The 20,874-nt window shown below is 32.0% G+C and overlaps 3 long non-coding RNA genes across 4 annotated transcripts; all 3 read left to right on the forward strand.

Annotated features, from left to right (window-relative positions):
- Nucleotides 1-1,708: 1,708 nt before the first annotated feature.
- Nucleotides 1,709-5,885, forward strand: LOC132735461 (uncharacterized). Its single transcript, XR_009626453.1, has 4 exons — nt 1,709-1,802; nt 3,377-3,401; nt 5,318-5,374; nt 5,795-5,885. It is a non-coding gene; the product is annotated as an uncharacterized LOC132735461 (long non-coding RNA).
- Nucleotides 5,886-6,642: 757 nt separating this feature from the next.
- LOC132735464 (uncharacterized) lies at nt 6,643-15,967 on the forward strand. 2 transcript variants are annotated; one of them, XR_009626455.1, is made up of 4 exons: nt 6,643-7,111; nt 13,001-13,091; nt 13,838-13,942; nt 15,898-15,967. It is a non-coding gene; the product is annotated as an uncharacterized LOC132735464 (long non-coding RNA). The 2 variants fall into 2 exon arrangements; XR_009626454.1 differs by lacking the exon at nt 6,643-7,111 and having other exon boundaries at nt 12,436-13,091.
- Nucleotides 15,968-16,436: 469 nt separating this feature from the next.
- LOC132735465 (uncharacterized) lies at nt 16,437-19,436 on the forward strand. The gene is made up of 3 exons (XR_009626456.1): nt 16,437-16,534; nt 17,065-17,228; nt 18,375-19,436. It is a non-coding gene; the product is annotated as an uncharacterized LOC132735465 (long non-coding RNA).
- Nucleotides 19,437-20,874: the final 1,438 nt, after the last annotated feature.

The following is a 20,874-nucleotide window of genomic DNA, read 5'->3' on the forward strand; positions in this document are numbered from 1 at the left end:
ACAAATTTTGAGTCACAAAGTAAAAATAGTTTTGATATTTAAAATTGAGCAGTATACCATGTACATGTAGAAATTTTAACTGAAATTTTAATTGAATTATGAAAAGTTATAGTGTAACACCATTTACTGCTATTTAAATTATGACATACTGTTTTCAAAATGGCCGACACATGGTTTACATCTGACCCATTAAAACTAATTTTGATTGAATATATTGTTGTTTCCTTGTGTCATATAGTAAAACAATACCTAAATGTTAAGCATATGACAGTTTTAGTACCATAGGATCATTGTTTGTTTTCTTTCCTTTTTTAAAGTGTTAAATACCGTGAACTAAGAGGAGCACAGTATATATACTATCATTCTGTTTAAGAAATAACATCGGCCTGAGAGGTGTATATCGGCTATTTAACACCGGTTTGGAGTTTTGATGCGTAGGAATTGACCACGAAGGCCGTAGGCCTGAGTGGTTAATTTTGTCGCATCAAAACGACAAAACCGGTGTTAAATAGCCGATATACACCTCTCAGGCCGATGTTATTTCGATTCTAATACGTTAAAAGAAGGAAAATCACTGATGTTATTTTTCAAGCGGAAAATACTTCCGGTGCCGATTTTCGTACATATAATTAGAGCGCTGTTCGATTTTCGCACTCTACTGTGGCGAAGATATAGAAATTATTAAACAAAAGAAATAATAAGAAAAAAAAACGTTATTTTATCAAGCTTTCAACAATATAAACTTACGTCGTATTGTGTTTACATCAGTGCCCCATTTGTATGAAATAACGTCAGCTTGTTTATGAATGAGTTGTTTACTTAGGATGACGTCATTACGCTGCTTACGGATTGGCGCCTGTGTCTTTCACGTCATCGATCCGAAATATGTATGCAGCTGATATATTACGTGACGTATTAGCGTTATACAAATATGTAAACGCTAATGTTAGCGATCTTAAGGCGCGTAATGTAATGACTTATATTAACGTCTATTTGGGTGAACGATATTATTTGTAATCATATGAAAAGTAAAACATATATACGCAGAGGCTCGAAAATATTATAATTCAAAAATGATCTTTTTATTCTATTTACTAATATGGATTAAATGTGCTTATGTATGCTATATCTATTGTATGAAAAATTATACGAACGAATATAAATAAAAGCTTTATTGCTTAATGCTTGTAAATACATGAAACATACAGCGCATATACAAGTAGACCCTAACCGGTGTTTATTGGCAGTTTAACACCAGTTTTTTTCCTTCTTTGTCTATAGTGACAAAATCACGTGATTGTTAGAATATTTATTTAATAGCAAAAAGTATATTAATAAGCAAAACAAATATACATTTAAGATTAGATCTGATATTAACCTGCTAAATGTGCAGGCTTGCCTGGCTTTAGATTAGTAGCAAAGGCTCGCCCGTTCTTCACTTCAGTGCTGAGCCTTTGGGACTCCAGTACTTTTTACTGCTGAAAATTGAGTACCGCTCAAGCCGGTGCTAGGGGTTTTGATCACTTTTGGATCAAGCAAGATTATGTTTAAACTCTGTATATCCTCAATGGACTTTAAAAAAACGATTTTTATGATGAAACATATAAATAAAAAACATATCATACGAGATTTATCTATTCATTATTTCTGATACTCTTAACCGATCAATTTGATCCGAAGAAAGTAACTCAACTGTTTTTGTTTGCAGAAGATATTGTGAATATAGTGGTATCTGTAGTAACACCAATTGTGGCACTCATAGTAGCTATCCCAACATTTATCAAGGTGTACGAGAAATACAGGTGAATATATCTTATTATTATATAATCTATAAATTGCTTTGAAACGCCTTGATTGGCTAAAAAAGCAACTGTTTGTAGAAAATAACAGGTCAGTATCAGAGTAAATTCACTGTTTGTTTTTCCTTCAAAATAGATTTTTAGAGTATATTCACTGTTTTGTTTTTTCTCCCAAAAATAGATTTTCTAGAAATCCCCCGAAAGACGCGAGACTTTGACGTGACGTCATGCCTGGGTTTGTGGTTATTATACAGAAATAAAACGTTGAATGACTCGTAAATAATAGTCAAATTTGTCTTTTTTAATAACCGACCTTACATTTATAAGGGCCGCATCATTCTGAAAAATAACGATTTCCGTCGTATGCAACGGCAGATTTGATAAGCCATATACATGTAAAAGCTATTTATAATTAGTATATAATAAAACAGATATTTACTTTTTAGCTGTGGATTATTATACAATTATTGACTAGTTAGCCATTGAATATGATGGGATATTCACCGGCAGATGCCATATTGACCGAGGTGATAGCCGAGGTCATATAATAACATGTGATATGTACTGAAAAATTAATATTGACCTCGGCTATCGCCTCTGTCAATATTAATTTTTTTCAGTACACTGCACAGCATATTCAGCATACTATTATCGTTTCCATATACATCTGATATGATAAATCACATAAAAGCCTTGACGCTGCAAGATTTAAATTTGTAAATTTTTGTTTGATATTTTTTCACCGATAAAATCCATTCCTAAAGCTTTAACGGTTATAGTAGACATAAATATTTACATATTTTTTCAATGTTACCAACAATATTATTTTGAAAACACATTTAACCTACGAAGAAAGTAGCGTTAATGAATGTACAGTAGTGTGGCTCGATGGTAGCAAAATGTAAACCGAGTAGTATCTTGACTTCCATACAAAACATTAATTCACTATAATTATAAATGGCCAACAGAGCAACCGTAGCAAAAATTATCATGTTTATGGCAACCAAATATTGTTTAAAGATACCATGAATAAAAAGGTTCCTAGAAAAAGAATTGATAACATTTGTGAGACATAATTGGCCGATAATGAATAATAATAATTTCCTGTTTCTTGTTAAATATCCTATATTCATGTACTCCGAAGAAGGCTGTTTGTACAGCCAAAGCGATTGCACAATGTTTATTAAAGGGAATTGTAGAGTATTCAGTTGACTACTTTTATTGATCCTTTAATGAATAACAAAGTTACACTACTGTCATTGTTAACTTGAAGTATATTTTAATTATTACCGATGTCTTTTTTATTATTATTTATTTATCTATTTATTTATTTATTTATTTTTGGTGAAGCAATTGAAACAATTATTTTAACATTAAAAGTATGACATCTCTCTATGTGAGGAGGGGTTATAAGAAATAATGCTTCTCATACCTATAAAACTTAAACATTAGCTCTGATGAACAGACACAATGAAACTGAGTCTACATTTTTAATGTAATAGTGTTGTTTAATTAATACGAGGAATTTCCCCTTTGCCTGTATTTTATACGTAAAAACATGTTTTAATTTATCACAGAGAAAAAAGAGCAATGAAGAAAGATGTAAGTGAACAATTTTTATATGAATTATAATAATTTATATTTCTATTTCATAACATTCGTCGGCTTTTCAAAATTATATAATACATTTAACAAATAAATTGTGCTTTCTTTACATAAACATGACTTTCTTAATCAAATATGTTTAAGCTGTTAAATGTTGTTTCAGATTGTTGTTTGGATTTTATGACTATGTATTCGGTATTTCAAACTTACTTAAAACATGGCATTCAAATAATGTGTATGTTTGTATCACCGACAGATAGCTTTAACTATTCAAACACAAATGTGTTCCTTGTTTAATCACATAATATAATGTGTCAGCGGAACTTTAAATGATAAAATTATCACGATGACGTCAGCGGTTCGCCTAAAGATCTTGTTAAAAATAATTGTAGGGCAATATTGACCGGAGACATTTGAATTTTCAATGACCTTTTGTTGGTCTTTATTGGATTTGACCGTAAATCATACGGATTCTTAACTATAGCACAACGCTATATGACATATTAATTGAAAGTAGTCGCTTAAAACGGGACTTACTAGCCTCAAAGACAAAATGTTAGGCTTTCAGCTTCATTCTGAAGTTAATAGATTCGATGCATGACGAAACAATTTATACCCTTTTTTGGCATTTTCTTTTATCATTATTACTTTATTATATTTTGGAAACATTTAGCACTATGTTCTGTGTACATGCGTACCACACATTACTAGACTTAACATTTCATGAAAATAAACATACATGTATATATCAATTATGAAATTAGAAAAAAAACAGACACTGAATTTGAACTTTTATTCATTCATGCTGCATGTAATGCATATAATGAACCTGTTAAAGAAAAATAATGAAAGAAATCTTTAAATAAATTGTGTTAATGAAAAAAATCAAAATGCCACGCATTTTATCCCCCCCCCCCCGCCATTGAGGCCCAATTGTGAATAATGCTTTATTTAGACCCCAAACTTTGTTTCGTTTGAGAAATGGTGTAAAAAGTGTTGGCGCCATTCCCTATGAAATAGATACATCAAAGGGGTGCAAGAGGGGGGATATGACTTGTGAGAGGCTAAAAAAGGTCGATCTTAAGGTAACGTATAACCAGTTCTTTGTAATCAGTTCTGGTTGAAAAATCAACGAAAAATGGAGATATCTGGCAATTTTGAGATGTCCCCTCGTTGTCATAGTACATAGGACATTTACGATTGAGTATACGGTTACAAAGGCTATGCTCCAGTCAACATTTGTGCCACGTTTGAGCAGCATTGAAGACTTTTTGATAGTTTCATAGCATTTTGAACTTGTAACAGGAGGCGTTTCAATGAAAACAGCCATTTTCCGCTGAGAATCAAAACCCTAAAAAGGTCAAATTTAAATTGTTTTCATAGATCGGCTAGGGCATTAAAAACTGAAACATATGCAAACAAAATTAAGAAATATACTGAGAAATAAATTTCAAAATCGTAATTTTGCTCAGTTCTTGAGTGAAAAGTGTTACAACACTTTTTCCAATTTGGTCATTTTTCACATTCAATTAGAATAATTGTTACCGAAAAACGGGGGAAAATGGTCTGGAATTTTGTGAAATTAATGTTCAAAATTGCTACTGGTCAAAACAGTCATTAAATTGGCCATTTAATTTCAGTCCCGTTATGCAAAACTAAAACAAAAAAAAATCTCATTGGTCAGTGGATTAAATCTTGTAGCTACGTGACTGCAGTTCAGTTGTTTTTACCACTGGGCAATCATATCGAATTGTAGATTTAAGTATCAAGAACTATCCTTTAATTTAAAACCATATTGTTAATTTACAAAATACGGAAACAACCGAAAAGCCGCATGAAAATGAATCAGTCTCTGGTCAATATTGCCAAACACTTTTATGGAATACCATAGAATTATTGAACAACTGTTTCAGACACTTATACCAACGACGTGTCCGAAAGATACTTTACTATTCAATCGTGGCAGAGAGGTATTTATAATATAAATTTATGTAACATAGTTATAAAATAATGGCATGAGCCCGTGTCTTTTGGATATGTTACATCTTTATCAACTCTCATGAACAGAGTCGACCAATCTGAGTCTGAAATTTTCACCTCTTTATTATTCGAGTGATCCCTCTTTTTGAGACATTTACATGTACGTCTAAAAAATTATTATTTTTCTGTTTTGAATGATCAGTATTCCTGCATAAAAGGTATTTCCGTGACTTACACAAATGAATAATTAATTGTAAAATATACTTCCCTCTCAGAGTAAGTGTTGTCAGATTACTTTACGTAATGTAATTGACCAGTAATGTCCATATTAGTCACTTCAACAAGTTAAGTAGGGAACATGATAACTTCTTGTCTCCAATACAATAAAATATAGTTTGTGTATATTTTAGCTCAAGATAACTAAAAACAAGATAAAGAAAATCGAAGCAAATTTCATAGTCCAGCCTACAGACAAGCAACTTACACAAAATTGTTTAGGTATGTCATATTATTTTGATGAAGGGATTTCTATTTCTCTACGGTACTGTATGCATAATGCTTTATCAATTATTGATATTTTGTTTTGGTACAGTTTGATATTACATAGATTTATCTGTCTATTTATGTTTGTGTATAGATTTGTTTTACGTTTCATCAATACTTTACATGCCATGTAAGGCGGGTTCCATAATCAGTGGAAGAAAGACATCTTGTCTCCGTCCGTGTATTGTTTTAGACAGTACAGGCATCCGAATTGAACCGCCGACGTTTTGTTTGCTTACTATGTAAAGTTTGTGATATGTAAAGTTGATTTGGAAATATTAAATAAAAAACAGTGAAGAAATAATTCTACAAACACATGTTCAGGCAGTTTGACTTCAAGAAATTATGTCTTGAAATTCATATTATTTCTTTAAATGTTTCGTTGTCATTTGTATATCCTCTCAAAGGCGTTCGTGGCCAAGTGGTCAAGGTCGTTGCTTCAAACCACTTTCCCCTCACTGCTGCGTGTTCGAATTTTGACGGATTTGGATTCTTTCATGTGAGGAAGCCTTTCTGCTAGCTTACAGTATGTCAGTGGTTTTACTCAATTGACATTTGTGCCTTAAATAATGCACGGAAGGGCACCCAAGGTCTGCATCCACCATTGAAGCAGGAAAGTCGTCATATGACCTATACTGTGTTGGTGAGACGTAAATAACCTAACCTCTCTGACAAGAACTATTGTAAACATGATAATGTAGTATTATTTTTATATTGACAGTTAAAGTTATATTCCTGGTCAAATTCATCAAAACAGATTGTCAAATTAACGCCTTATTGTTATCAAATGCATTATTTAACTAGTATTGACAAAGTTTTCCAACTTAGAAACGCTCTCCGTAACATTTCTGACCATTCTAAAAAATGCATTTTCTTATTTGACTGGGTTAGTCAAATAAGATTTATATTTTGGCGGGAAGCCCTTCGATTATTTCCGTAAATGTTCGGATCTGAATCACGTGATATGATTTACCAAACCAAAATAATGGCGGACAATACGAAAGGTGTGTCACGTATACGAGAAATAAATTTTGAGATTGGAAAAGGAAAAAGCGAAAAGTTGAAAGAAACTGTGATTTAATTCAATCAAGGATATACTCCGGTAGTGATTCAAAGCGATGAAAAGTTCTAAAAAGGGTAATTAAAACCAAAAAGCGACCGTGGAGTTGTTATCTGATTGACAGGTGAGGTGATCATCGTTTTTGTTTGCATTTAATTTTTTCATGGTCTTAGATCTACTTATAGAAAAATTTCACCTACGAATATATAAACACAGATATTGTGTTATAGTTTTTAGGATGGTTTTGACTCTTGATAAAGAAATTAAGCTTGCAGATCCACGTCTGTGTATCAAGTTTTCGTTCACTGTAATTTTCGTACCAATAAATTGTTATTGTTAACAGGTTAAATAAAAGATCGGCATAGCCTAATCCTTTACAATTTTATGGCGTATGTTCATTGTAACCATTGTAATATCGTTTAAGATGGCCAATCACTATCTTTTAAGAATCATTTAAGACACAACAAAATTATATTTTGAATAACCGGTGCATAGAAAAACCGGAAAGCACCGGATAGCACCGAAATACCGGAAAGCACTCAAATTTCTCATAAAAAACATATGAAAACGTTAATTAATCGGTTTGAAAGTGTTACCAATCGATTTATTAGATTAAAATCTTTCAGAAAAATCATTTTCTAAAATATATATTGATAATTATTACGAATATTTCGGAAAATAGATATATCGAGTGCTTTCCGGTCCTGTTAAGATACATGTACATTACCGCATAGCAATATTGTTTATCAAAGTTATACATGAAAACTTTATTTTATTGGTTTGAAAGTGTTACCAATCGATTTATTAGATCAAAATCTTACAGACAAGTCATTTTTATAAAAATATATTGATAATTTTTACGATTATTTAGGAAAATAGATATATCGTGTGCTTTCCGGTCCTGCTAAGGTACATGTACATTACCGGATAGCAATATTGAATATCAAAGTAATACATGAAAACTTTATTTTATTGGTTTTAAAGTGTTACCAATCGATTTATTAGATCAAAATCTTTCAGACAACATGTTTTTATAAATATATAATGATAATTATTACGAGTATTTAGGAAAACTGATATATCGAGTGCTTTCCGGTCCTGCTAAGAAACATGTACATTACCGGATAGCAATATTGTTTACCCAATTAATACATGAAAACTTTATTTTATTGGTTTGAAAGTGTTACCAATCTATTTAGTAGTTGAAGATCTATATATCATGACGTTTTTATAAATATTTTATGTTTCATTACGCGATTTTCAAAGTTGTTACAAAGTTGTATTGATTGCTTTCCGGTAATGCTAAAGTACATATACTTTACCGAATAGCACTCGAATATTTATATAAATCACACTAATCCTTCATATTAATTATGTGAAAGTGTTATAAATTGATTAATTAAGTTGAACTTATTTCAATTAAAAATATTATGATTAGTTACACGATTTTTCAATCTTGCTCATACCATATTTCTAATATTTTATAGGTTGTGTGAAGGACAGAAAGAGGCTGTGTAAAAAGTACCAATAAGTTATTCAAAGCATCGAACCATATTTTTTATTATTATATTTTTATATCATGTAAAATAAAGAAAAACTTATAAATTTTCGTTCAGTTATGTCTTTATTTTTACCATACTATGTGTACCGAAAAGCAATGTGGTCATCAGTGGAGGACAGTAGTTGTTGTATTGTTTATCACACGTGCTAATCCTTGCTGATTAAAGACCTTGTATATTGTAGCACAAAAAGGTGATGATTTAATCAATTTGTACACAATTATGATAATTGAGAGTACCGACCTGCACATCAAAGTTGCATTAATTAGACACTGTCCTTTACATGCACATTAAATTAGATAATTAGAAATTGCAATTAACTACACACTCTTTTGATATAAAAAAGACATATTATATCTGTTGATTTATTCTATACTTGAACCAATTCTTCACAGAGACGCAAGCATTTTGTCCGTTTTCGACGCCACCCGTATCAAAAGCCCGGTTACATGACATCTACGGACGGACAATCGACGATAATTGCACCAAGAACCCACGGTAAAAAACCAGGTCAACGAAAAAGAAAAATTAACACTCGGACTGTGACAGTGAAGAAACCCAAGACGGGATAAATATCAATGCATAAATATATTATAGATGACCGCATAAGTAAGTTCGAGTGTGTCTTAAGATGTCATTTATGCTCATCAGGCTATAGTCTAGCCCATACTCGAACTTATATACTACAACACAATATATTATGTATTGATATTTATCTATTACCGATGACATTGACATGACATTCATTTTTGTTGTCATGAATTGCAAATTTTTCATACGTACGTTGCAAACATTTTTTTCTTCTTCACAGTGCCTGAAAATTTATGTTTGAAAAAATATGTTGAACATAAATATAAAGTATCAATATCAATGTATATTATATAAAATTTATATCACGACCGCAATAGTAGGTTCGAGTGTGTCTTAAGATGTCATTTATGCTCATCAGGCTATAGTCTAGCCCATACTCGAACTGAAATGGATTTACCATAATATAATATGCATTGATATTAATATTACATAAAACTGATTTTTACTGCTTAAACCTGAAAGTAACGTCAATTACCTCTAAAGATCAATAGAATATAAATTTTAGTACTAACTTCTCCTAGAAAAAAAAGTAGATTGTACCTGTCTTAACGCATACATGCGATTTATTTCAAATTTGTACTGTCTACTCTATCTTCGGCGGACATGTTATGACGTCATCGTAAAAAATCGATTCCGTGAAAGCTGGTAGTAGCTACCAGTGTGTCTAGCAGGTAAGTGTGGGTTACGCATGAAGATTAAATTAAACGAAATATCGGGGGAAATAAATCTATTCATTATTTTTAATAAATGTGTGCATTATTAAATACTATTGAAAAGTATCATTGTATTTAACCTAAAATGCAATGGTTGCAAATAGGCTCTGTACAAGTACTGTTGTTTAATATTTTTTAAATATTTTAATACATATACTCATCATTTATCAATTTGTGGTTTGCCTTCTTGTTTACAGCTAATGACTGCCAAATGTCACTCTCGGATAAAATACTGACTTCATTTATACATGCATATTTATATGACAATTAAGAACGTAAAAGAAATATTGAAGGAAACTATTTGAAATACACTTCAAATTATTCAGTATTTGTACAAATAATATTTCAAGAGCTTTTTTTCACCGATTGCCGATATATAATACCATATTAAACCTATTGATAAAGTTAAATGTCTTCTTGACATACTTTATTAATTTACTAAAAAGGACTTTATTGTGACCCAGCCATATGCTGTGTAACTATAAAGGAAAGGGTCACATATTTTAATTGAAATAAATTTTAAGTAGAGGATATTAAAAAAAAAGTCATTGAGAAGATCAGAATTTTCAAATGAACAGATTAAGAGACTTATAAATGTATAAGGTGTATGTCTTGTTGTTTCATACTGTTTTGGTGACACTTTTGTTTGTGTCCCTTGTTGTTTTCTCGTCCATGGTAAGTTTCTTCTCTTTTCCCCTAGTTTTATTTCTTTATTTCGCCCCCTCCCCCAAATTTCCTATTCCCTTCTCCTGTGTCCGTTAACTTAGTGGTCCTGTTTCATACTGTTTTGGTGACACTTTTGTTTGTGTCCCTTGTTGTTTTTTCGTCTTTGGTAAGTGTCTTCCGTTTGCCCCTAGTTTTATTTCTTTATTTTGCCCCCTCCCCGAATTTCCTATCCCCTTCCCCTGTGCTCGTTAACTTAGTGGTCCTATTAATCATTCATTTATTTATTTTCTTTGATTTCCTTCTCAGTTACATTTTAGTGATAAGCCTGACCGTGCTCTCCCTTGCGCCCTTTCCCGTTTTAATTTAGGATCCTCCTGGGCTCCTTGCCAATGGTTCATGTTCCTGGGTCGTGTGGGGTTTGCGTTCATTAAACGCCGCCTTTCCTTGTTCATCTTGTTTATCATATTGTATACATGTATACCGAACCGTAACAAACAGATAATGATTATCAATACAAGGTTCGGCAAGCAAGCAAAGAAATGTAAAGAAACAGAAAAAAACTTATCCACATTCATGTATCCACCCTCCAAAAAAACCCACCAAAAACGCCTGAAACTGCAAAATCGAAACATAAATACACAGGAGTGCCAAAGACGGCTCTGGTAGGTTCAAGTGCTCCCTTTCGCCGGTTTAAACAGAATTGATCACTTAAACATAATAATGTTGAAATTTTTAATCAACATCCACAGATGTGTACATAATACGGCGGTAATCATGGAACTTTCAATGTGACACATTCGAGGTGCCGTTCAACGGGAACTAGATAACATGGAATTTTTAATGGGTATCAGAGGTTTTGGTGCCTTTTGCGACAGTCGTTCCAACATTTCTTCCATCTGTCTTACATTTTTATGCTATTCAACATCTAAATAACGGTCACTAAATTTCCGCTTGCTGTGTTTTTATCATAAACCCCGTCAAATCTGTGCGACAATTGTATTTTACTGAGGACTGTCTGAAATTCCATTTTATAGTTTGAAATTTTTAGATTTTTTTTTTCAGAGTTTTAAAGTTATTTTTGGTTGTTTTGAACTTCTTCCCATACACAACCGTCCTCAATTTCTTTTAAAGATAATAAACTAGAAATTGATATGGAGTGTAATATAAATTGAAATTCTTTTTTGCTTCATCATGTATAGTATAATTATAATTCATTAAGATGTACCTACAATTACATTGTATTTTCGTATGTGGGAAATCATGGCAGGGTTATAAAATAAAAAGGTAGTTCAGAAATTTCACCTAATGATCACAGATGTTAAAAAATCCTACTTAATAATATCTAATTTGACAATTTAAACGGACTTAAATGCAGTATGATCTGACATCGGACATCATAAACTATTTAATTTCTAAGTAAGGTTATCATAATTACCTTTACACATTCTCTTTTTAATGCTGAAATATTTGTGTGTGAATAAAAGAGTTATTCCTGCAATAATTCATATAAATAACATAAACAAATTGTATCATAAAGTGGCAAATACAATCGATTGCCGCCGATACCTGTGTTACACCATGGATTTTACCAGTGTTTACAATTTTACCATGACACCGCTTTCCAATATGGCCGCTTTCAATAATTTTCAACGATTAAAAAAATTAAAGTGGAATATTTAGACTTCTGTTCGACTTTGAAGTATGATAATTTGGAACCTTGCATAAAAAACGATTCTCTTTCAGGTAATGTAGACCGTTTCTTTGAAACTTTTCTAGTTTTCGCTCCCAACAACTTCTAATTGGGAAGCGTCCGTGCATAAAACTGCAGTTCGTGGTTGGACTTGGAAAAAGACAGCGCCCGTCCAAAATTATCTCGGTGTCTCTTTGACAAGTCTAATTAGTTGGACTACCCTTGAATAACTTTTATTTTCAATCACATTATTGTTTTTAACTGTAAGCTGTACTGTATAGTAACTACAATGTTGTGAAATAGATTAGCCACATGTGTCTCAAAATGGGTTAGAACTATTGACTAGCAGAACAGGCATTTCTTCAAAGCATGTTCAACTATCAAGGGTAGTCCTATAAATGTGACGTCCTTTGATTTTGAGATATTTTTGCTTTTGGGCAACCTTGACCGACATATAAGCAATAACAAGCCCGTAAGTCTGATATGTTGATCTACTATCCAGGGTTGTCAAATCTTCAAAGAAATAAAGTAGAAAAAATAAAATGTTGTCTGGAAAATCGCACAAAAATTAATATTTTTGTCTCATTTGAATCATTTCTGCAGTAAAATTTCAGCATTTCACGATTTGAAAAATAATCATGGACAATAACATTAATTGTGCTGGAAACGTTAGATAATTCTTATTGACAACCCTTCTTCCTTATAAGCAGTGCAGCAATTCATGTATTGTAATTGGTTTGAATAGTCAAGATTTTAGGCCATATGGTACAAGTATGCTATATTTTCAATTACAGAAATAAATCAATTTCATCGTCATCATGTGTTGCAATACCACTACCAGGGACATCAAAGATGACCTGGACTTCAGTGTATATGCAGAGGAGAGTAAGTACACCATTTTTGTTGAAAGTGCCAGGTTATAATAATACCTTTCAAAATTGCTATATAACTATATACTTGCATACTAATTTACTTAAATAATTCATATAAAAACTGATTAATCTTAAATACTGCTGAATTCATGTTTTTTTTTATTAGTTTATTGAACCAATTAATGGATATATACATGTCAACATGTGATCCATATATATCATGATCAGATATTCATATGATTTAAAAATTAAACAATAATGACATTTTTTAAGTGGCATATAATACTGTATTAGAAGAAGATAAAAAAAAACATGCATTACATGGTTAATTTTGGTCCAATTGAAAGATTTTGGTGTCATCTTAAATGATGAGTTTGATATTTGTATGACTCCATAATATTATTATAGGTAATTGTTCACTGAGGTGAAAAAATAATAGAGTAAATTGAATAAATTCAAAACTGGAATTGGGGCCAGTGAATTCAAAATCTTAAATTCAATGACTGTGAAAGCAATATTTTTTTAAGTTATATCCCTTTTAAACAAAGAATTTTTAATAGACTGGTGTTAGCACTGCATGCAATACTGCTGTATTTGTTTTTAATAACAAGGGCAGATTCATGTCCTATAGTAAATGTTGGTGAAGACTGAATATATATACAATTCTTATGTAGAATATGTTTTTGCTAAAATGAAAAGGAATCCAACAATTGATTTTTTTTCTTCTAAATCTTAAGCAAGTTATGGTTTAATCTTCAGGTAGCACTAAAGAAAGCCAATAAAATCCTTTTGGAGTTGAATTGAGACACAACCATTCATTTCTGGTTTAGTTATAAAACTGCTACAGACTATAAACTATTCATGGTAAGTAAACAATTATAGGTCTTAAATCCACTTGTGAAAAAATATATGACAGAACCAACATAATGGTTTTGCAACCAGCGTGGATCCAGACCAGCCTGCGCATCCGCGCAGTCTGATCAGGATCCATGTTGTTCGCTTACAAACCCTATAACAAGTAGAGAAACTGATAGCGAACAGCATGGATCCTGATCAGACTGCGCGGAAGCGCAGGCTGGTCTGGATCCATGCTGGTCGCAAACGCACTATGTTGGTTTTGGCGTGACACTGCTCATATATGGTTTTTGGAAAGGATTCTGTTATGTAGTCAATTCTCAGACCATACAACAAAATAGTTACAGATTCCTCAAAAGTGGAGTATACTTTCTTAGTTACAATCAAACATCATGAATTACTAATTTCTAGCTTCTTTTTTTTTCAAAGCTATTACATTCTTTGTCAGATTGCTATGTTGGCATACAATTGCATTAATTATTAGCTCGACTATTCGTAGAATAATCGAGCTAATGCAGTCACCCATTTGTCGGCGTCGGCGTCGGCGTCCCTGTGGTTAAGTTTTTGTATGTAAGCTGGTATCTCCATAACTACTGAAGGGAATGGATTGAAACTTCACACACTTGTTCTCTGTGATTATCTAAGATGATTGGCACAAGTCCCATAACTCTGATTTGCTTTTTTACATAATTATGCCCCTTTTTCGACTTAGAAATTCTTGGTTAAGTTTTTGTATGTAAGCTGGTATCTCCATTACTACTGAAGGGAATGGATTGAAACTTCACACACTTGATCTCTGTGATTATCTAAGATGATTGGCACAAGTCCCATAACTCTTATTTGCTTTTTTACATAATTATTCCCCTTTTTCGTCTTAGAAATTCTTGGTTAAGTTTTTGTATGTAAGCTGGTATCTCCATAACTACTGAAGGGAATGGATTTGAAACTTCAAACACTTGTTCTCTGTGATTATTTAAGATGATTGGCACAAGTCCCATAACTCTGATTTGCTTTTTTACATAATTATGCCCCTTTTTTGACTTAGAAATTCTTGGTTAAGTTTTTGCATGTAAGCTGGTATCTCCATAACTACTGAAGGGAATGGATTGAAACTTCACACACATGTTCTCTGTGATTATCTTAGATGATTGGCACAAGTCCCATAATCTGATTTGCTTTTTTACATAATTATGCCCTTTTTCGACTTAGAAATTCTTGGTTAAGTTTTTGTATGTAAGCTGGTATCTCCATAACTACTGAAGGGAATGGATTGAAACTTCACACAATTGTTCTCTGTGATTGTATTGAAACTTGAAGGGTTTGTACCTTTTCGTACAATTTTATGTATTCATATAAGTAAGCATTATTATACTCAATGAAACACCCTTGTGACAAATTTTCGAATAGTCGAGCGTTACTGTCCTCCGACAGTTCTTGTTTAAATATTTTGAAATGTATCAACATGAAACTTGAAAGACTTGCTTATCAGGACAAAGTGTAATTGTTAAACAGGGGAGCATACATGTTCTTATGAAAGCAGTCATTGAATTTAGCACTGGCCCGGTGGCCCATGGCCAGTGAAAATTAGTTTGGGCCAGTGTAAATTTTAAGAAAATGTAGTTAATTTTAACTTAAATATATAGTATAATAAATTCAAAACTGGAATTGGGGCCAGTGAATTCAAAATCTAAATTCAATGACTGTGTGAAAAGCAATTTTTTTAAGATATACCCCTTTTTAAACAAAGAATTTTTAATAGACTGGTGTTATCACTGCATGCAAATACTGCTGTATTTGTTGTTATTAACAAGGGCAGATTCATGTCCTATAGTAAATGTTGGTGAAGACTGAATATATATACAATTCTTATGTAGAATATGTTTTTGCTAAAATGAAAAGGAATTCCACAATTGATTTTTTTCTTCTTCTAAATCTTAAGCAAGTTATGGTTTTTTAATCTTCAGGTAGCACTAAAGAAAGCCAATAAAAATCCTTTTGGAGTTGAATTGAGACACAACCATTCATTTCTGGTTTTAGTTATAAAACTGCTACAGACTATAAAAAACTATTCAGGTAAGTAAACAATTATTATATATTTGATTTTTGTTGAATGTTTGATATTTTTAATATGATTATTCTGTTGCTCAAAGAAAATATTTAGATAAAATTCTAGATAGCAATACATAATTGTCATTTGTTGCAAGAAAATTAATGCATTGTAAGATGTTTTGATGCATAATGAGGAATACTTCATAGGTTTATGGTAAGCATTTTATATGTAAAATAAATGTGAAATGCTTAAAAAAGTAATGTTTCATAAAACTTGTTGAAGGCTGACTTCTTTGCCATTTTTTAATGCATGCTTATTTGTCTTGGATATTTTATTTCAGGGAATAATATATTTTAGTGTCTGCATCAATCTTATAGTTATTGCAGCATGATGGATTACTGTTTTCAGATGATGGAATACACCAATTGCCTAGTACAAATCATGGCCCATTAGAACCAGAACAAACCATGGCTGCAAAGGAAACAAGATGCACATAATCTGAAATACCTGGCTGGTGTTCTGAATAAGATGACATAATATCTCAACTGCAGGTATGTTCTCATCAGGTACAATAAAAAGAAATTTTATATTAACAGGGTTTTCCCCCTGGGGCAATTTTAGGTTTGCACCACCAGATTGGCCAATCAAAAAAGTTGAAGCCAATGGCTCCAATGTTGGAACCATTAATTCTGCAAAGGAGATATGTCTATATTTGTTAAGATATGCTAGCAGTTTGGAGTGAAATTTTAAAAAGGATTTATTTTCTAACTGGAAAGGAGTATATGTCCTGATTAATACAAAGCTCATATGTCTATTGATTATAGAATGTTCAAATAGTTACAGCACCTTTTTTATGTTAACGCAAATGGACCTACAACCATTATGTATAAATTAATTGGCACCTTTATTGCACTTATCAATTGAAGGATAGAGCTGTGTAAAATCTTTTCAAAGATAATTATTTACATACAGAGATTTATATATATATCTAGCATATGAATATGTTAATGTTAAAGGGTTTTTTCTTACTAAAATCATTTTAAATGAAAATATCTTTCCCATTATTTGTATTCATTTTTAGAAGTACAGTTGGCATGTAGGGGTTTCAACAGCACATCTTGATGTATTGTACCAAAAGATTTGCTTACACACCACCTGTTTATAGGATGCACAATCTTCTTGCAGCCATAGATTATAATATACATGCAAATAGACCATACATCACCAACAAGGGGGATCTGTTAGGTATAGCTACTTACAAAACTTCAACATGTAATGTTTTCACAATTTACTCAGAATGAAAGAAAACAGTGTCCAGTTTGTGCTTAATAAAGTGAATGTTTGGCAACTATAATAATGTTCAACATAGATGTACTCTGTACTGAGTCTAATATGGATGTAGCATGTTTCTTTGTTTATTTCAGTAGAAAGATTTCAGTTCTTCAAACATATAAAGAGGCAAAACCTAAATAAAATGTTTTGCTTTATCTTCTTTGGGCATATAGATTCTCAACATTTTTTTTTTCATTTTTTAGCTCGACTATTCGATAAGAATAAGTAGAGCTATTGCAGTCACCCGAGCGTCGGCGTCCACGTCGGCATCGGCGTAACCACTTATGTTAAAGTTTTTGTAATAGTTCAAATATTTTCAAAGTCCATTGACATATGGCTTTGAAACTTTGCACACTTGTTCACCATCATGACCCCAACCTGTAGACAGGAGGAGGTAACTGTATCAAGCATTTTGACAGAATTATGCCCCTTTTTCGACTTAGAATTTACGTTAAAGTTTTTGTAATAGTTCAAATATTTTCAAAGTCCCATTGACATATGGCTTTTGAAACTTTGCACACTTGTTCACCATCATGACCCCAACCTGTAGACAGGAGGAGGGTAACTCTATCAAGCATTTTGACAGAAATATGCCCCTTTTTCGACTTAGAATTTACTTTAAAGTTTTGTAAATAGTTCAAATATTTTCAAAGTCCATTGACATATGGGCTTTGAAACTTTGCACACTTGTTCACCATCATGACCCCAACCTGTAAACAGGAGGAGGTAACTGTATCAAGCATTTTTTTTACTATCAAGCACTAAGAATAGTCGAGCGTTGCTGTCCTACTGACAGCTCTTGTGCATATGAATATAAATGCTGCATATCTTAGTATTAAATGTTCCTGCCTCTATGAATTATAAGATATTTTTATTGAAAGTGTGATCACTATGCATTTATATTGCCTATATAATATTAATTTCAATCAAAAGAGATTTTGCCGTCTCTGACCTGACCTGACTAATAAATTTTGAGGACATAATTACATGTAATGCATTTTGAGAATTGTATACACTTATGATTTTTGTTATAACAGGCTTGTTAATTTCTCATTTCAGACTTCAGCGAGTCTGGATGAATTAAAGAAGAAGTAAAAGTATCATTATATGGATACCATTTTACATGATGCTATAACTCTGAGAATTAGTGACAGGGAGGGGATATATAAAATAGAAAGTTAAAGGAAGATGACCCCCACAGACTTTCAAGACTTTCAAAACATTTGGCCCAAGTTAGCCCAAAGCCTACCCGAGCCATTCATGAGGAACATAAATCAAGATATGAATGACTTTTTATGGAAAAGAATGATAAATAGTGTATTACACTGATTGCCCAACTATTCAAACATATTTAAGCTGACATTGAATACCTGGTACTCATGATAGTTTTATGAAATATCTTTTTAGATATGGGACTGTATCTATCTTGTTTCGAAAAAAAATTCTCTTGATTCATTTGTCATGACTCAAGGTCTGTTTTGAATATTTTGTCAGAAAAAATGACTACTTTTTATACAAGTGCAAAATATTATCCGATCTATTAAACTATAAGTGCTGCTATGAGCTTTAATGTAGTAAAAAAGTTAAAAGTATTATTCAATTATATCTTTTGATATACATGTACTATGTCATTCACTTTAGCTCAGCTTTTTTTTTTTGAAAAAAAAAAAGAAATAGAGGTTGCTGCTGTTGCCTTCTGCAAACTTGAACCTTGTTCATAACTTTTAAAGTTCTTGGTGTATTGTCTAACCTTGGCCTTCATTCATAATTGACCTTCAAGGTTAAATGTCTAAATTTTGGCTTTGCTTGTTATTTGCTATTAGTGGCTTTAACTTTATTGCCCTTTGTTAATTTTCATATTTCATTTTTGTCTTGGCCATTTCTCCTAAACTATATTGTTCACAAGGCAACACATCCGACTCGCGGAGATCTAGTTGTTATTAGTCCATGACTCGCGGAGATCTAGTTGTTATTAGTCCATGAATTGTAGTTACTCAAGAAGTATTTGACCTAGAGCAATGAAACTTTACAGGAATGTTGAACATTATGTGTAGTTGTGCACCTGGGTATTTTCGTCTGGATTTAGTATTTTGAGAGTTATGGCCCTTGACTTAGTAAAATTTTGCATGGTTTTCAACTTGTGTCGAAACATGTAACTCAAAAGGATTTGACATAGAGTCATTAAACCTTTACGGGATAGGTTTTGCTCAGCATATTTTAGTTTTTGCACCTGGGGTTGGCTTGTGGATTTTATCCCAGTATTTGTAGAGGTTATTTTCCCTTGACTTTGTAAAAAAAACGTATCATGTTGTTATTTTGTTCCTTGAGTGCTTGAGTGGAGAATCAACCAACTTTATAGGAATAATGATCAACATCACTAAATTACAGGAATATATGATTTACATCACTGTGTGAAGCTATGAACCTGGGACTTTCATGTGGATTTTTTTCAGTTTTGTTAGAGTTATTGCCCTTGACATTAGTAGTATAAAATTACAATTTTTCAACTTGTTCATGCATAGCTCAAAAAATATTTAATGTTTTCTTTCATTTCATTCAGCCAAACATAAATAATTTATCATTTAACTCCATAATTTAATATCCTAGCAGGGATAAAAAATATAAATAAGAAAGACAATATAGGAGTGGCTACTACAGGTTCACTTTAATTTATCGAATAATTTACAATTTTCAACTTGTTCATGCATAGCTCAGAAAGTATTTTCACTTGTAGGCCTGAATGTTTAAAAGAATGTTGGTCAGCATATGTACTTATGCAACCTTGGGGTTTACTTGTGAATTTATTCAGTATTTGTAAAGTTCTTGCCTTTACTTAGTAAAAGATTTTTAGTTTTCAAAAAAATATTTGACCTAGAGTCATAAGATTGACAGAACAGTGGCGCGTAGGGGGGACCCGTGTCCTATGGAACATTCCTAGTTATTCAAAATGTTTGTCTTGTTTTTATTTTTTCATTAAAATTATAATGTAGTTCAAACAAATTGTGAATGCATGAAAAGCATCTGTTTTACTTAAAATTTAGAACCATATTTTCAGTTTCAAATCATACAAATATCCCAACATTTGTATATATTTACAATTAAAAAAATCACGAGACAGTTAAAAAGATGTCATTCTCATTGACACTCTGATTTCATTTTAGTAAACAAATCCTGGGCAATAAGATATTTTAGGTAGCTGTGCTATTTGTAGGAAGGTCGCAGGAGTGGGGAACAAACAATATTTTACATTTAGGGGTAAGCCTAAGTTCTTAGGCTTGGTAGGAACATTGCTCTTCCCCAGATAATGGCACCAACTGATAAGGTAATTAGATTTAAAGCTCAAGATGGCATAAAGTTTAACTTCCTTTAAATATGTGTAACATTGTAAGGTATAGTTTATGTAACTCAGAAGGAAAAATTCTGATTGCCATTAGTTTTAAGATTGGTCCATTTGATTATAAGTTCAAGGTCTCAGTGACATGTAAACTTCATTGTCCCAAGGTTTTTGAACATTTCCAGGGACATTGCTTAGATTAGTAATTAAGCATTAGTTTGGAGT

Source organism: Ruditapes philippinarum, unplaced genomic scaffold (genome assembly GCF_026571515.1).
Source record: "Ruditapes philippinarum isolate M1 unplaced genomic scaffold, ASM2657151v2 ctg1342_1_1_1_1, whole genome shotgun sequence".
NCBI lineage: Eukaryota > Metazoa > Mollusca > Bivalvia > Venerida > Veneridae > Ruditapes > Ruditapes philippinarum.